This window comes from Humulus lupulus, chromosome 5, assembly GCF_963169125.1.
Source record: "Humulus lupulus chromosome 5, drHumLupu1.1, whole genome shotgun sequence".
NCBI classification, from domain to species: Eukaryota; Viridiplantae; Streptophyta; class Magnoliopsida; order Rosales; family Cannabaceae; genus Humulus; species Humulus lupulus.
The window spans coordinates 4,638,786-4,653,297 of record NC_084797.1 but is presented as its reverse complement, the minus strand read 5'-3'; positions in this window follow the sequence as shown (position 1 = coordinate 4,653,297).

Here is a 14,512-nt window from a genome sequence, read left to right as displayed (position 1 = left end):
TGAAAATATTATATATTGTTATGAGTTTAAGTCTTCCACTAAATAATCAATTTCTTTTTAGTATACATTATTATACGTACCTACCTTACCAAATTAAGATATAAGTACTCGCTACGTACAGTGATATGTAGTTGATTTATATATATATATATATGAAAATTCTGGGATTCTTCAATGTTCTCGACCCGTGAACAGTTTTCGGTATGATTTTTTTTATGACCGTATATATTGTAGTTGTTTAGAGCATCCTGCAAATTTTCAGAAAATTCCAAATAGTTTACAGTACCGAAAACTAGATTCAAACATGTTGCATTCCATTCGCATAAAAAAAATTAGTCACGCGTGCAACATGTTTGAACTTAGTTTTCGGTACTGTAAACTATTCAGAATTTTCTGAAAATTTGCAGGACACTCTAAACAGCTACAATATACACAGTCATAAAAAAAATCGCGCAAAAAACTATTCACGGGTCGAGAACACTGAAAGCCCCAGCGGTAGGGCTTAAAGTGAAGCCCCTATAGGAGAATTGTCCTATATATATAAATACTATTATAGTATCAACTCTATTTTTTTACATGACAGAGTAGTTACAGGGGACCTCCCATAATTTTTTCAATAAATTTTGAATAATTTAGGATGCCGAAATCAAGATTAAAATAGCTTGTTGCACACGTGCAAGCTTGTTTCAAGATTTATGCGTGCGTCCAATAGACTATTTAAATCCTAATTTCGACATCCTAGCTAAATTATCTTGAATTTTCTAAAAATTTGTGAAATGTCTTCTGTAACTACATTATACACCATCATATAAGAAAAATAGAATTACTGTAATGTCCCAAATTTCCTAATAAGGTTTAGGACCTTGATTAGGAGGCCGGGAGGGCCATAATTGATTTATTATAGTATTTAATGATTATATGCATGTTTACGTGAATTATATTATTATATGATGGTGAATGCATGCATATGGGTTCATATGTTAATTATGAGGGTAATTTGGTAATTTGGCCACTGTGGGCGTAATTGTGTATTTTGGGTGCATGGTTGTGATTAATTAATATAGCCACATTATAAGGTGGATTGGTTCGAGCTATTCGACATGAGACGATCATGAGGTGTAAGTGTTCGGTCTAGTCATAACGGGTTTAAGTTCGGGGCTCGGGGTGAGTCTCGGGGTGAATTTAATGATTAGAGCATTACCGGGAATAAAAGGATAATGGGGTATGATTTATTGGTATGTGAGAATATTGAGGATAGCGGAAATTGGAGAGCGTTAACTATAATTAACGAGATAGGCGGGAAAGGACGGTTTTACCCTCGGAAGCCTTTAGAAGGATTTATTTGGCTTAAGGGCATTATGGTCTTTTGACCTTAGGGATTTATATCAGCCTATGGGAGTTTTAGAAGGCTGTGGAAACAGAATAAAACAGAGCCATCCTCATCCCTTCTTCCTTTCTCTCCCGTACAAACTCTCCTTCATCTTTCTTTTCAAATTTTGAGAGCCACCTTGAGGAGTTGAGCTTGGAGATCAAAGGGGGAAGCTAGGGAACTTGTCTCAGCCATTAAAGGGGATTCAAAATTGTGTTTGAGGTAAGCTCCAGTTATGAATTTAATGGTGTGCTCTGTTTTTGAGCTTTAGTTTTCAGCTTGAGAATCTCTTGTAGAAAGCTTGGATTAATAGAAGTTTGGGTGATGTTTTCTTTGGGTTTTGATGAGGGAGAGTGGTAGAGGATGTTTGGTGGTTGAATTGGGTGTTAGGTTGAGGTTTGGGACAGGTTTGAAGGGCTTAGTTCCAAGGGAAAACGCAGGGGAGGCGAGCTGGTGCGTGCTGGGTATTGAGACGCGGCATGGCTGTGGTGCGCCGCGGCTCAAGGCGTCTGGCAGAGGGGGTTACCTCTGTCTGGGGGCGCGCCGCGGTGCAGCTAGGGCGGGTCGCGGCCCTTAGTGACATTTTTGGCAAAAATTTTATTTTTAGCTTGGAGATTCAAGCCTTAGACCTCGGGGTAGAACCTAGTAGCCGGTTAAGTGGGGATTGTTGTCCCGGAGGCTAGATATTGGTTTGGGAACTTATGTTGATCATTTTTATTGATGGTATCTTATATTTGGTTATGACTAGGTGATCGCTAAAGGAATAAAAGTTGATCGTTCTCAAGGGTCGTTCTTTAAATCATTCTAGCTCGACTTTGAGGTAAGAAAACTGCACCCTGTGTTTATGTGACATGCATGGCTATTATCGAAGCATGTTGGTTGATTATTGAGTATGGCATGCATGGTTATTATTGATGCGTGTCGGTTGATTATTATGTGTGACATGCATGGCTATTCTTGATGCATGTTGGTTGACTATTAAACGTGACATGCATGGCTGTTATTGGTGCATGTTGGATTGCTGGATATATTGCATATGATGCATGAGAACTTGTGATTGGGACATGCTTTGTATACTGAGTATGATATTATTCAGAGCTTGTGCCTCTGTGGGTGTGCATGGTCCTAATTGTACTAGTATCTGTTTAGTAAGCATGCTGAACACCTTGTTTACGAGTATTGGACATGTGATATATAATTGGGGGCATGACTTACTGGTGTATGACACTGACTAGTCAGGGACCAACCCTAAGGTCGAGAATCATGCATTGAATGGCTCTATGGCATTAATGCTAGACCGACCCTAAGGTCGATGATCACGCATTGAATAGCTCCATGGCATTAATGCGGGACTGACCCTAAGGTCGAAGAACTTATAAGCGCTTGCCTGGTCTAAGACCAGATGTATTTAGCCAAGGTATAAGACCCCGATGACTGTTTGTCACATGGCTAGGGGACGTTGTCCATAGTTACGACTCTAGAGTCGAGAGGAAGGTTATGTTGGTGACCAATCACCATGCACCTGCCCTGATCAAACTTATAAAAGAATCACTTATCAGTTAAGCCCTGGTGACCCTATCGTCACATGGCTAGAGGAAGCTGAGCTCATTATTGTGACTTTTGGCTATTGTCACCTATTTGTTTGGACTGATAGTCCTGAATGGTTATTATGATCATTGTTGATATTATATCATGTTATATTGTGTTTTCTTGCTGGGTTTCGGTTCACGGGTGCTATGTGGTGCAGGTAAAGGCAAGAGGAAACTGGACCAACCTTGAGTTGAAGAGCTTAGGTGATGATGTGTACATATGCAGCTGCTCGTCCACCACGGTCGAGGTTTAAAGTGGAACTAGGGTTAAACCCTGTTTTGCCGCTTAGAACGGCCTGTTGTAAATATTTTCTGTAATAGACTCTGAAACTATATTTTTTTGGGATCTCAATGTATATATTAAACGTTCTAGTGAAACGTTACATCTTAACCAAAGTTTTTAATCCCTAAACCGCTAATCATACTTAGTTACACGTTTTTGGCCAAATGACTCGATTAGCGAGTTTAGCACTGTTTACAAGGCATAACGTAGCGGTCTCTGGAGTTTGTGGTCGCTAAAGAATCTCATAGCACTACAAGAATAAAGGCTATTAGCGGCGTAAGTATTAGCGGCGGACCTGGTCCGCCTGTATTATTCAGTCTATTAGCGGCGGACAATAATAAGTGAGTATTTATAAAAATATAAAAAAATCTATTAGCGGCGGGCATTATCTATATTAGCAGCGGATAATCCGCCGCTAATATACTAAATTAAAAGCCCGGGAAAAGTTTTTAACTTTTATTAGCGGCAGGTAATTACCTATATTAGAGGCGAACAACCCGCCGCTATTAATATTAGAGGCGGGGAATTACCTTTGTTAGCGGCGGGCACCCGCCACTAATAATATTAGAGGCGGGGAATTCACCTTTGTTAGCGGCGGGAAAGACTAATAGCGGCGGTCCCCCACCGCTAATGATTATGTAGAGGTTAAAAATTGCACCGCACCTTTCTTCTTCGCGTCCGTTCTCTTCTCTTGCCTTCTTCGTCTTCTCCTGCCTTCTCACAGCTTCTCCGCACCGCACCAAGCAGGTTCGTACCAGATCTCTCTCACTTTTCAACTCCATTTCTCTTTCTCTATTCCGCCTTTTAAACTCTACATTGAGAGTATTCTAACAATCTATTTCGTTGCAGACCGAGAAGGCGTTTCTTAAGCAACCCAAGGTGTTTCTAAGGTATATTGTAGAACAAAGAACATTTTTCGTCTATATTTATGTATTCAAGTCTGTACATTTATATTTTAGTTTATTTTTTTTATATATAATCAATATTTCAGCTCCAAGAAATCTTCCAAGGGGAAGAGACCTGGAAAGGGAGGGAATCGTTTCTGGAAGAGCGTTGGATTGGGTTTTAAGACCCCCAGGGAAGCCATTGATGGTATTCTTTCTCTGTACACATTCATAATTAAATATGTAAATGTGCTTACTTGTTTTTCTTTCGGCATATATTTTGTTTAAATATGTATTTAGTGTTTACTTCTTTTTCCGTCAGCATATATAAGCTTAAAAAAGGAATAAAACATTAGATTATTGAAGTGCTGGCTATTTTTGGAATCTAAAGAGGGAGACTACTGCTTGAACGCATGGAATGAATGATTGAGTAGGGGTGTAGGTTGAGTGGTCTGCTTCCATGGAGTATTTGGTTCCATTAATCGTTGAACTAACCTATTAATTTGTTATAGTTTTCTACTTTCCTGGCTTTCAAAGATTTATGTGTTATTTCTTTGTCCATGAGAGGTTTCTATGTTATTTCTTTATCCATGAGAGGTTTCTGTCTGATAAATGTTATTTGATACCTGTAGCCTTACATTTTATGTATGGAAAATTTTAGGTTCTTGTAAACAAGTACCAGACAAATTTTAGGATTACTGAACCACGAAATCATTGCTGATTTTCCACTGTAAAGAATCACATGTTCTCTTTATGTGAAATAAACCGAATATGGGAAATTTTAGGATTATTGAACCATGAAATCATTACTGATAAATGTTATTCTCTTTATGTATATTCCCTTTTATAATTTGTCTAAATAGTGCAAGTTGTAAAATGGTTTGGCAGTGACTTTTGTATTCTCTGTTTTGGCAGTGACTTTGGTTTTGGTTTTGGCAGTGAATCACTTATATAACTTTGGTTTTGGCAGTGACTTTTGTGATTAGTCTTGGTGGCTGTCATTTTCGGATTACACTTGGTGTCATTTTTCAGAGGTATTTTTTTATGATATATGTTGATATCGATATTTTGGACTACTCTCATTGATGTATTTTGATTTTAGATTTTATATTTGGTACTTTGTTGCTGAATTGTTGTTACTTGTTAGTATTTTTTAATGATGAATCTGTCATTTTGCATTATGTGGACAATTCTCTGTTTTGGCTTTGTGTTCCTAATCTCTCTTTATTTGAAATAGTTTTTTTAATGCTCATAATGCTCTATGTTTGTTTGGATTTATTGAAAATTTAGAAGGCTTCTTTACAAAAACAATGTCACATATTTCTAAAATTTTTTTTTAATTTGGTATTTTATTTACCACATTTTAAAATCGAAAAAAATTATGTCACATTTCTTGTGGTTAATGTTTAAAGTCCATCATTATTAAAAAAAAAACTTTTTGCTTTTGAAATAAAAACTTTAGCAAAAAGACTAATATTTGGGAGGATAGACACAAAGATTTTAGATTTTGTCCCCTACTACCTGAAAAAAAAAAAAACTCTTGCATTGAACATGTTTCACAAAAATAGAACAATAATTAATTTGTAAAATTATTATAATTATAATTTGTAAAAATGGAACAAAAAAATTAATTAGTAGTTAATTAGAAGTTAATTTATTTTCTCTGTCCCGGTATGCTTGTGATTGATGGTTGTTGACTACAACCATCAATTACAAGAATATCGTCACAGAAATGATAAGTTTAAAATATTATTAATAAAATAATGAATGATAAATATTAATAAAATTTATCTAATTATTTAAAAAAATAAATTAGTCTAAAAGTAAAATAATAATTAATTTGTAAAATTATTATTATTATAACAAATTAAAAAAAATTATGAATAAATAATAATTTATTTTTAATTATTTTTTATTAATTTAATTAATTAAATAATAAAAGTTTGATATAATTTTATTAAATTAAATAATTTAATTTAATTTATTTATTGAATAACATTATCTAATATTAAATAGTTATAAATTACATGAATATAGAAATTGATAATTATATTTAATAAAAGTTTAAAAAATTAAGAATAAATAATTATATAAATAATAATTTATTTTTTGATTAATTTTTAATAATTTAATTAATTAAATAATAAAAGTTTGATATAATATTATCTAATTAAATAATTTAATTTAATTTGTTTATTGAATAACATTATCTAATATTAAATAGTTATAAATTACATGAATATAGAAATTGATAATTATATTTAATAAAAGTTTAAAAAATTAAGAATAAATAATTATATAAATAATAATTTATTTTTTGACTAATTTTTAATAATTTAATTAATTAAATAACATTATCTAATAAAACATCATAAAATAGCATAAGATATTATAATATTGCATAAGATTTCAAAAATGATAACAAATCTTCTTTGTTATCCATTTCTATTCACATTACTAAAACTCACACTCTTATAACACTTTAGATGGCGATTGACAAGACTTGGACAACATTGAGAAATCGTGGTTGTCAAGAATACTGGAATGATCTACAAGCTTTTTTTAGGATGGCGTCGGAACATAAAGATTATGATGGAAGAATTAGGTGCCCGTGTGTGAGATGCAATAATAATAGATTTGAATCTTTAGATGTAGTTCGGGCACACGTATTCGATAGGAGTTTTCATCAAGCTTATGATAAGTGGATTTTTCATGGTGAGGTGGAAGAAATTGTTGCTGATGAGGTGGTTGATGAGAATGAAGACGATGAGATGATTCACGTTGTGGAAGACTTCCTTTTACCGACAACTGAGGAAGTAGAAAGGGATCCCGGTGGGAGTCAGTATTATGACGTGTTATTTGAGGAGATTGAAGCTGAGTTGTATCCTGGATGTGATTGGATTTCATCCCTGAAATTTTTAGCAAAGTTATTGCATCTAAAAGTTAGAGGGAAGATGCCTAACAACATATTTGATGAATTGCTGAAGTTGTTAAAGCTTGCATTTCCTAAGGAAAACAAAATCCCCGGATCGTACTACGAGGCGAAAAAGAGATTGAAAAAATTAGGGTTGGGATACGAGTCCATTCATGTGTGTCAGTATGATTGTTGCTTATTTTACAATGAGCATGCATCTAAAGAGACATGTCCAGTATGCAGAAGTAGTAGATGGATTACTTCTGAAATGACGAAAGGAAAAAAAGTGCCACACAAGGAGATGCGTTACTTTCTCGTTGACCCCTCGGTTGAAAAGATTATACAGTTCAAGGATTACAGCAAAACACATGATATGGCATCACGCTGGAAAATCAAAAGATGAAGGGGTGATGCGACACCCAGTGGACGGCTCTGCGTGGAAGGACTTTGATGCCAAGCATCCTGATTTTTCAAGGGATCCCAGAAATGTTCGTCTGGGCTTAGCTGTTGATGGATTTAATCCATTTGGCAACATGAACCTTGCATACAGCATGTGGCCTGTGGTGTTGGCAAACTATAATCTGCCACCTTGGTTGTGCATGAAAGACAATTATTTCATGTTGACCCTCCTTATTCCTGGGCCAAAATCACCCGGTAAGGACATGGATGTATTTCTGAGACCATTGGTGGATGAGTTGAAGGATCTGTGGGTTAACGGAGTTGATACAAGAGATAGTACGACCAACAGGATGTTCAAGATGCAGGCAGCCCTTTTGTGGACAGTGAACGATTTTCCAGCTCGCAGTAGTTTGTCTGGATGGAGTGGTCAAGGATACAAAGCTTGTCCTACGTGTAATGAGGACACAACTTCCATCCGAGTGATCGATAAGACATCTTACGTTGGTCACAGGAGATTCTTGCCAAGTACTCATCGAATGAAAAGAGACAAAGAGTTCGATGGAGAAGTTGAGAGAAGACGTCCTCCGAGACGGTTTACTTGTGAGGATATACTAGAACAAGTTAATGCTCTTGCAGCGCAAGTTCCAGGAAAACATGTCCAATTTGGGGGTGTGAAACGTAAAAGAGGAGTAGATGAAGGTAATTGGAGGAAAAAAAGTATTTTTTACGAGCTTGAGTATTGGTGTACAAACAAATTAAAACACAATATAGATGTCATGCATGTTGAGAAGAATGTGTGTGATAGTCTCCTTGGCACCATCTTAGACAATGATAAATCTAAGGACACCACTAATGCTAGACATGATTTGAAAAAGATGGCTGTGAGAGAATTATTGTGGATTTATGAAGATGAGAATGGGAAGCTGATGAAGCCGCACGCTCCTTATGAAGATGAGGTACGCCCTGATTTTCCCACGGGCTGATTAGCAGGCCGAGCTTCGGATTAATCATGGTTAGTCCATAAACATCCCCCAGACCGGAGCTCCTGTCTTGAGGTCGTACCCCCCTTAGCTCGAGGATTCCTCAAGGACTCGCCAAGACTCCCCAAGACTGGAGCAAGGAATCGGAAGGCCGAAGGTCGGGTCAGATGCGCAGCTCGTGGTACGAGCTAGATATGGAGGCTATGACCCCTTGTAAAGCCAACACACGCAAGATAAACGTGCATATATCTGACATCACGTGTCCGATATCTCCCTGATTTCTCGGACACGCTGCAGGAACGTGCGTGTTCAGACACCCACGGCTGGGTTGGGCCGTGCGGCCCATTATCTCCTTACCTATCGATTTGACCATACTTATGTGTCAGGTTTAGGAATTAATCATGAATGTCACAGAGTTGATATGACAAATAAGAAGGTCACGGGATGACCTCCTTACCAACTTCCAGGTGCCTTCTCCTATAAATATAAAGACCCTGGGAGTTGATAAGGGTTGGAAAAAATAGTCTCTAAAGAGATATATACTTTGTAACCAAATACCCAGAATATATCAATAATATTGACTAGTGGAGTAGAAGGATTTTAACCTTTGAACCACTTAAAAACATGTCTTGAGTCACCTATTTCATTCACTAAGATCTTATATCTGTTACGGTTCTACATTTGGCACTAATCCCTTTCTCTCTTTCTCTTAATTACCTGTTGGCGAAGAACCGCGTCAACAGTTGTGCGGACCTCCAGAGATGGTGGATATCTCTCCTCCGACCACGGGAGGAGGGACGTCCTGATCTATTCGAGTCCCAGGCTGACTGGCTGGGGCGTCTGGAGCAGGCCGACTCGCTGGGATCCTGTTCCGTGAGTATTGATCCCTTGGTTGTAGCAGTCCAGCTCGCCAACCGGAAAGTAAGGAGAGTGTTGGTGGACAACGGAAGCTCGGTGAACCTCCTATTCCGATCCACCTTAGAAAAGATGGGTTTGACCGTCGCCGAGCTAAAGGCGACCTCCATGATGCTGTATGGTTTTTCGGGAGAAGGATCGGCAGCGATAGGGACGATCGAGCTGGTGATCACCCTAGGAGAAGAGTCTCGGACAGTTTCCAAACTACTCGAGTTCGTGGTCATTGACTGCTCCGCTGCCTACAACGCCATTTTGGGCTGACCTACACTCATAGCTTTCGAGGCTATCACTTCCATTCGACACCTTGTCATGAAGTTCCCTACTTCAACAGGAATCTGCACTATCCAGGGCGACTAGCTCGCTGCCAGGGAACGCTACAACATTTCCATGAAGGGAAAGTCCAAACCCGGGCAGCTGGCTATGGCCATTCAGAGTGAAGAGGAATCTCAGGGGCCCTTGGCGGACCTTGAAATTGAAAAACCTCAGAGCGCCGATAAGGAAAAAGTCATCCTAAGTGAGGATATCGACCCCCGAATAGGCGAAGACAGATCCGAGCTCCAGGCCATTGAGGAGCTCGAAGAAGTAAACATTGATAAACAAAATCCATCACGGACGGTTAAGCTCGGAAAAAACCTCTGTAGCAAGAGAAAGGCGGAGCTGACTACGTTTCTGCAGGATAACTTGCACGTATTCGCATGGTCGCACGAAGACATGGTAGGGATCAGCCCGAGTGTCATCATACACACGCTCCACCTGGATAAAAGCGTTCCTGCTAAGTCTCAGAAGCAAAGACGTTTAGGAACAACCCGAGCTGAAGCCCTTGAAGAAGAAGTGGCCCGGCTCAAAAAATGTGGCTTTATCCGTGAAGCCAAATTTCCAATTTGGGTCGCCAATCCCGTGCTAGTTCCAAAGCCCAACAGGAAATGGCGGACCTGCATTGACTTCTCCGACCTGAATAAGGCCTGCCCCAAGGATTGTTTTCCATTGCCAAGGATCGATCAGCTGGTGGATGCCACGGCGGGGCACGAGCTCATGTCCTTTATGGACGCGTACTCAGGCTACAATCAGATCGCGATGAATCCGGCGGACCAGGAACACACTAGCTTCATGACCCCGACTAATGTCTATTGCTACAAGGTCATGTAGTTCGGTCTGAAGAACGCCGGAGCTACCTACCAAAGGCTAGTAAATAGAGTGTTCGCGGACTAGATCGGAAAAAACATGGAAGTGTACGTTGATGACATGCTTGTCAAGTCAAAGACTGCCGACAACCATGTTTCCGACCTGGAAGAATGTTTTAAAATACTACGAAAATATGGCATGAGGCTCAATCCCCAGAAATGCACTTTTGGTGTCGCATCCGAGAAATTCCCGGGGTTCATAGTCAATACCCGAGGAATCAGGGCAAACCCCGACAAGATCAGGTCACTGCTCGAACTTCCTTCCCCCAGGTCACAGAAAGATGTCCAAGGCCTCACAGGAAGAGTGGCAGCACTCAATCGGTTCATTTCCAAGTCAACCGATAAGTGTTTGCCCTTCTACAACCTGCTCCGAGGGAACAAGAAGTTTGAGTGGACAGTAGAGTGCAAAAGCGCATTCCTCGACCTGAAGGCGCATCTGGCTGAACCGCCTGTGCTATCCAAGCCCAAGGCAGGCGAGCCTCTTTTTCTCTACCTAGCTGTCACTGAGGATGCAGCTAGCGCCGTACTGGTACGAGAAGAGGACCAAGCTCAGAAGCCAGTCTACTACATCATCAAGAGACTCCTCAGGGCAGAATCACGATACCCACTGATGGAAAAATTGGCGTTCTGCCTGATTACGGCCTCGCGAAAGCTTAGGTCATACTTCCAATCTCACTCGGTACACGTCATGACCGATCAACCTCTAAGGCAGGTTTTGCAAAAGCCTGAAGCATTGGGACGTTTGTTAAAGTGGGCGGTCGAACTCAGTCAGTTCGAGATTTTCTATACCCCACGAACTGCCATAAAAAGTCAGGCCTTGGCCGACTTTGTGGCAGAATGCACGGGATTCCAGGAGGATCAGTCAGAAGGCTCTCCCCAGATCACCTCGCCCCATCCGTTATGGAGAATCTTTGTGGATGACTCATCCAACGAGAACGGCTCCGGGGCCGGAGTCATTATAATATCCCCCGAGGGACATAGATTCCACTCAACTCTAAGATTCGGATTCAAGGCGTCTAACAACGAGGTAGAGTACGAGGCTTTGTTGGCTGGGCTGAGGATAGCCAATGAGTTAAAGGCGAGCTCCGTCCAGTGCTTTAGTGACTCCCAGCTCGTGGTAAACCAGGTTCTGGGCGAATATCAGGTGCGGGGACCCAAGATGGCCGCCTATTTGGCGAAGGTAAAAGCCGAGCTGTCCGCATTTGAGCGAGGATCGATCGAACAGATACCTCGAGAGCAGAATGCCAATGCAGATGCTCTTGCCAAGCACGCCACCTCGGGAGAGGCAGAGACCCTGGGGTTGGTGCCAATAGAATTCTTGGAAAAACCAAGTATAGAAGGATATCGGGCAAAGGTCGAGATGGTCAACGCCAGGCCAACCTGGATGACCCCCATTCTTGAATATCTCGTCAAGGGCAAGTTGCCTGAAGGACGTAACGATGCGCGGCGAGTCTTATATCAAGCTCCCAGATATACGATAGTCGGTGGAGTGTTGTACCGACGTGGGCACTCCTTACCTCTCCTCCGGTGCGTTCTTCCAAGTGAAGCGAAGGCCATCCTGCAGGAAATTCACGAAGGATTCTGCGGGGACCACACTGGGGGGCAAAGCTTGGCCTTAAAGGTTCTCAGGCAAGGTTATTACTGGCCGACTCTGTCTAAAGACTCGATCTCATATGTGAAAAAGTGCGACAAGTGCCAGCGATTCGCTGCAGTTGCCCGAGCTCCTCCAGTCGAGCTGAAAATGATCTCGACCTCTTGGCCGTTCGCCGTTTGGGGGATAGACATAGTAGGCGCCCTGCCTACCGAAAAGGGCGGGTTCCGTTACGCCGTGGTAGCCATCGACTACTTCACTAAGTGGGCCGAGGCAGAGCCGTTGGCAACAATCACGTCTAAAAAGGTGCTTGACTTCGTGGTTAAAAGCATCATCTGTCGCTTCGGCCTGCCCAAGAAGATCGTCTCCGATAACGGCACTCAGTTCGACAGCGACCTGTTCACCGAGTTCTGTGACAGGCATGGGATTGTGAAAAGTTTCTCCTCCGTGGCCTATCCTCAGGCTAATGGCCAGGTCGAAGCTGTCAACAAGACCTTAAAGGCGAGCCTCAAGAAAATATTAGACGAAGCAAAGGGGGTCTGGCCAGAACAGCTCCCCCAGGTCCTATGGGCGTACCGGACCTCGCATCGGACTCCTACGGGTCATACTCCCTTTTCTTTAACTTTTGGGAGTGAGGCAGTCCTCCCCGTGGAGATAAAGGTTCTTTCACATAGAGTCCAATCTTACGACCAAGATCGAAACCTCGAGCTCTTATGCCATTCCCTCGATCTGGTTGAGGAAAAGCGGGAGGATTCGCAACTTCAACTCGTCCATTATCAGTAGAAAATCGCCTGCTACTTCAACACCAAAGTCAGAAAACGCGCCTTTAGCGTTGGCGACTTGGTCCTGAGGAGAGTTTTCCTGGCCGGGAAAGATCCCAAAGATGGAGTTTTGGGCCCGAACTGGGAAGGACCATACCAAGTCATCGAAGTCATCAAGGAGGGAACTTATAAGCTAGCTCGACTTGATGGAGGGGCGGTCCCGCGAACTTGGAACGCTGTCCACTTATAGAGATATTATCAATGATCCACTTGTAAGGCCTGGAAGGCCACTTTTTATGTATTAATAAAAATTAGCTTTTTACGCATATTTGCAAGTGTAATCTTAAAGTAACCACGAAAGACCCTTTCCCAGTTACTTGGGGGGCATATGGTACCTAGATATAACCAGGTCTCCTTAACGACTTAGATGTTGATCCTTATCTATGGATCGTTGCTCTTCTTAAAGAGCTCGAGATATGGATAAGGGTTAACGCTAACTAAGTCCTATCCTGGTTTTAACCGGGTCATAAAACTTAGAAGTTAACTTAAATCTATTGATCATTGTTCTTCTTAAAGAGCTCGAAATATGGATGAAAGTTAACACGAACTAAGTTTTCTAAATAAGTTCCTGGTTTTAACCGGGTCATGAAACTTAGAAGTTAATATAAACCCATTTTTCGTTGTTCTTCCCAAAGAGCTCGAAATATGGATAAAAGTTAACACGAACTAAGTTTTCTAAATAAGTTCCTGGTTTTAACCGGGTCAGAAAACTTAGAAGTTAACTTAAATCTATTGATCATTGTTCTTCTTAAAGAGCTTGAAATATGGATGAAAGTTAACACGAACTAAGTTTTCTAAATAAGTTCCTGGTTTTAACCAAGTCATGAAACTTAGAAGTTAATATAAATCCATTTTTCGTTGTTCTTCCCAAAGAGCTCAAAATATGGATGAAAGTTAACACAAACTAAGTTTTCTAAATAAGTTCCTGGTTTTAACCGGGTCATGAAACTTAGAAGTTAATATAAATCCATTTTTTGTTGTTCTTCCCAAGGAGCTCGAGATATGGATAAAAGTTAACACGAACTAAGTTTTCTAAATAAGTTCCTGGTTTTAACCGGGTCATAAAACTTAGAAGTTGATGTAAATCTATTTATTGTTGTTCTTTTTAAAGAGCTCAAGATATAAATAGCGGTTAACACGAACTAAGTTTATCAAAAAGATATATATATATTGTAGCCAAAAGCATGAAAAAATATAAGTTAAAGGCGTCAGAACAAATTGTCTCGAGGTGAAAACACCTCATGCAAAGGTTACATACAAAAAAACTTAAAAATACTTAAAGGCAAAAAGAAAAAACACCCTAGGCTCCGTCAGTTGGCCCCTTGGAGGTCGCTGTTTCACCCTGCTCCGCCGCACCAGAGGCTTCCCCAGTCTCCGAAGGCGGCGCCTCTTTCTCGAGGCGAGCTTGAAACTTCACCAGCAAGCTCACCCAAAGGCTCGGTGACATGAAGGAGAAGTCAGCCTCCGGGTTGAAAGCCCAGTAGTGATAGAATAGATCCTGCATGGACTGCTCCGATGTGGTCCGTTCGGCCTCCAGGGCGGCTTGGATCTCAGTCTTCGCAGCCTCGAGGTCTTTCCGCGAGGTG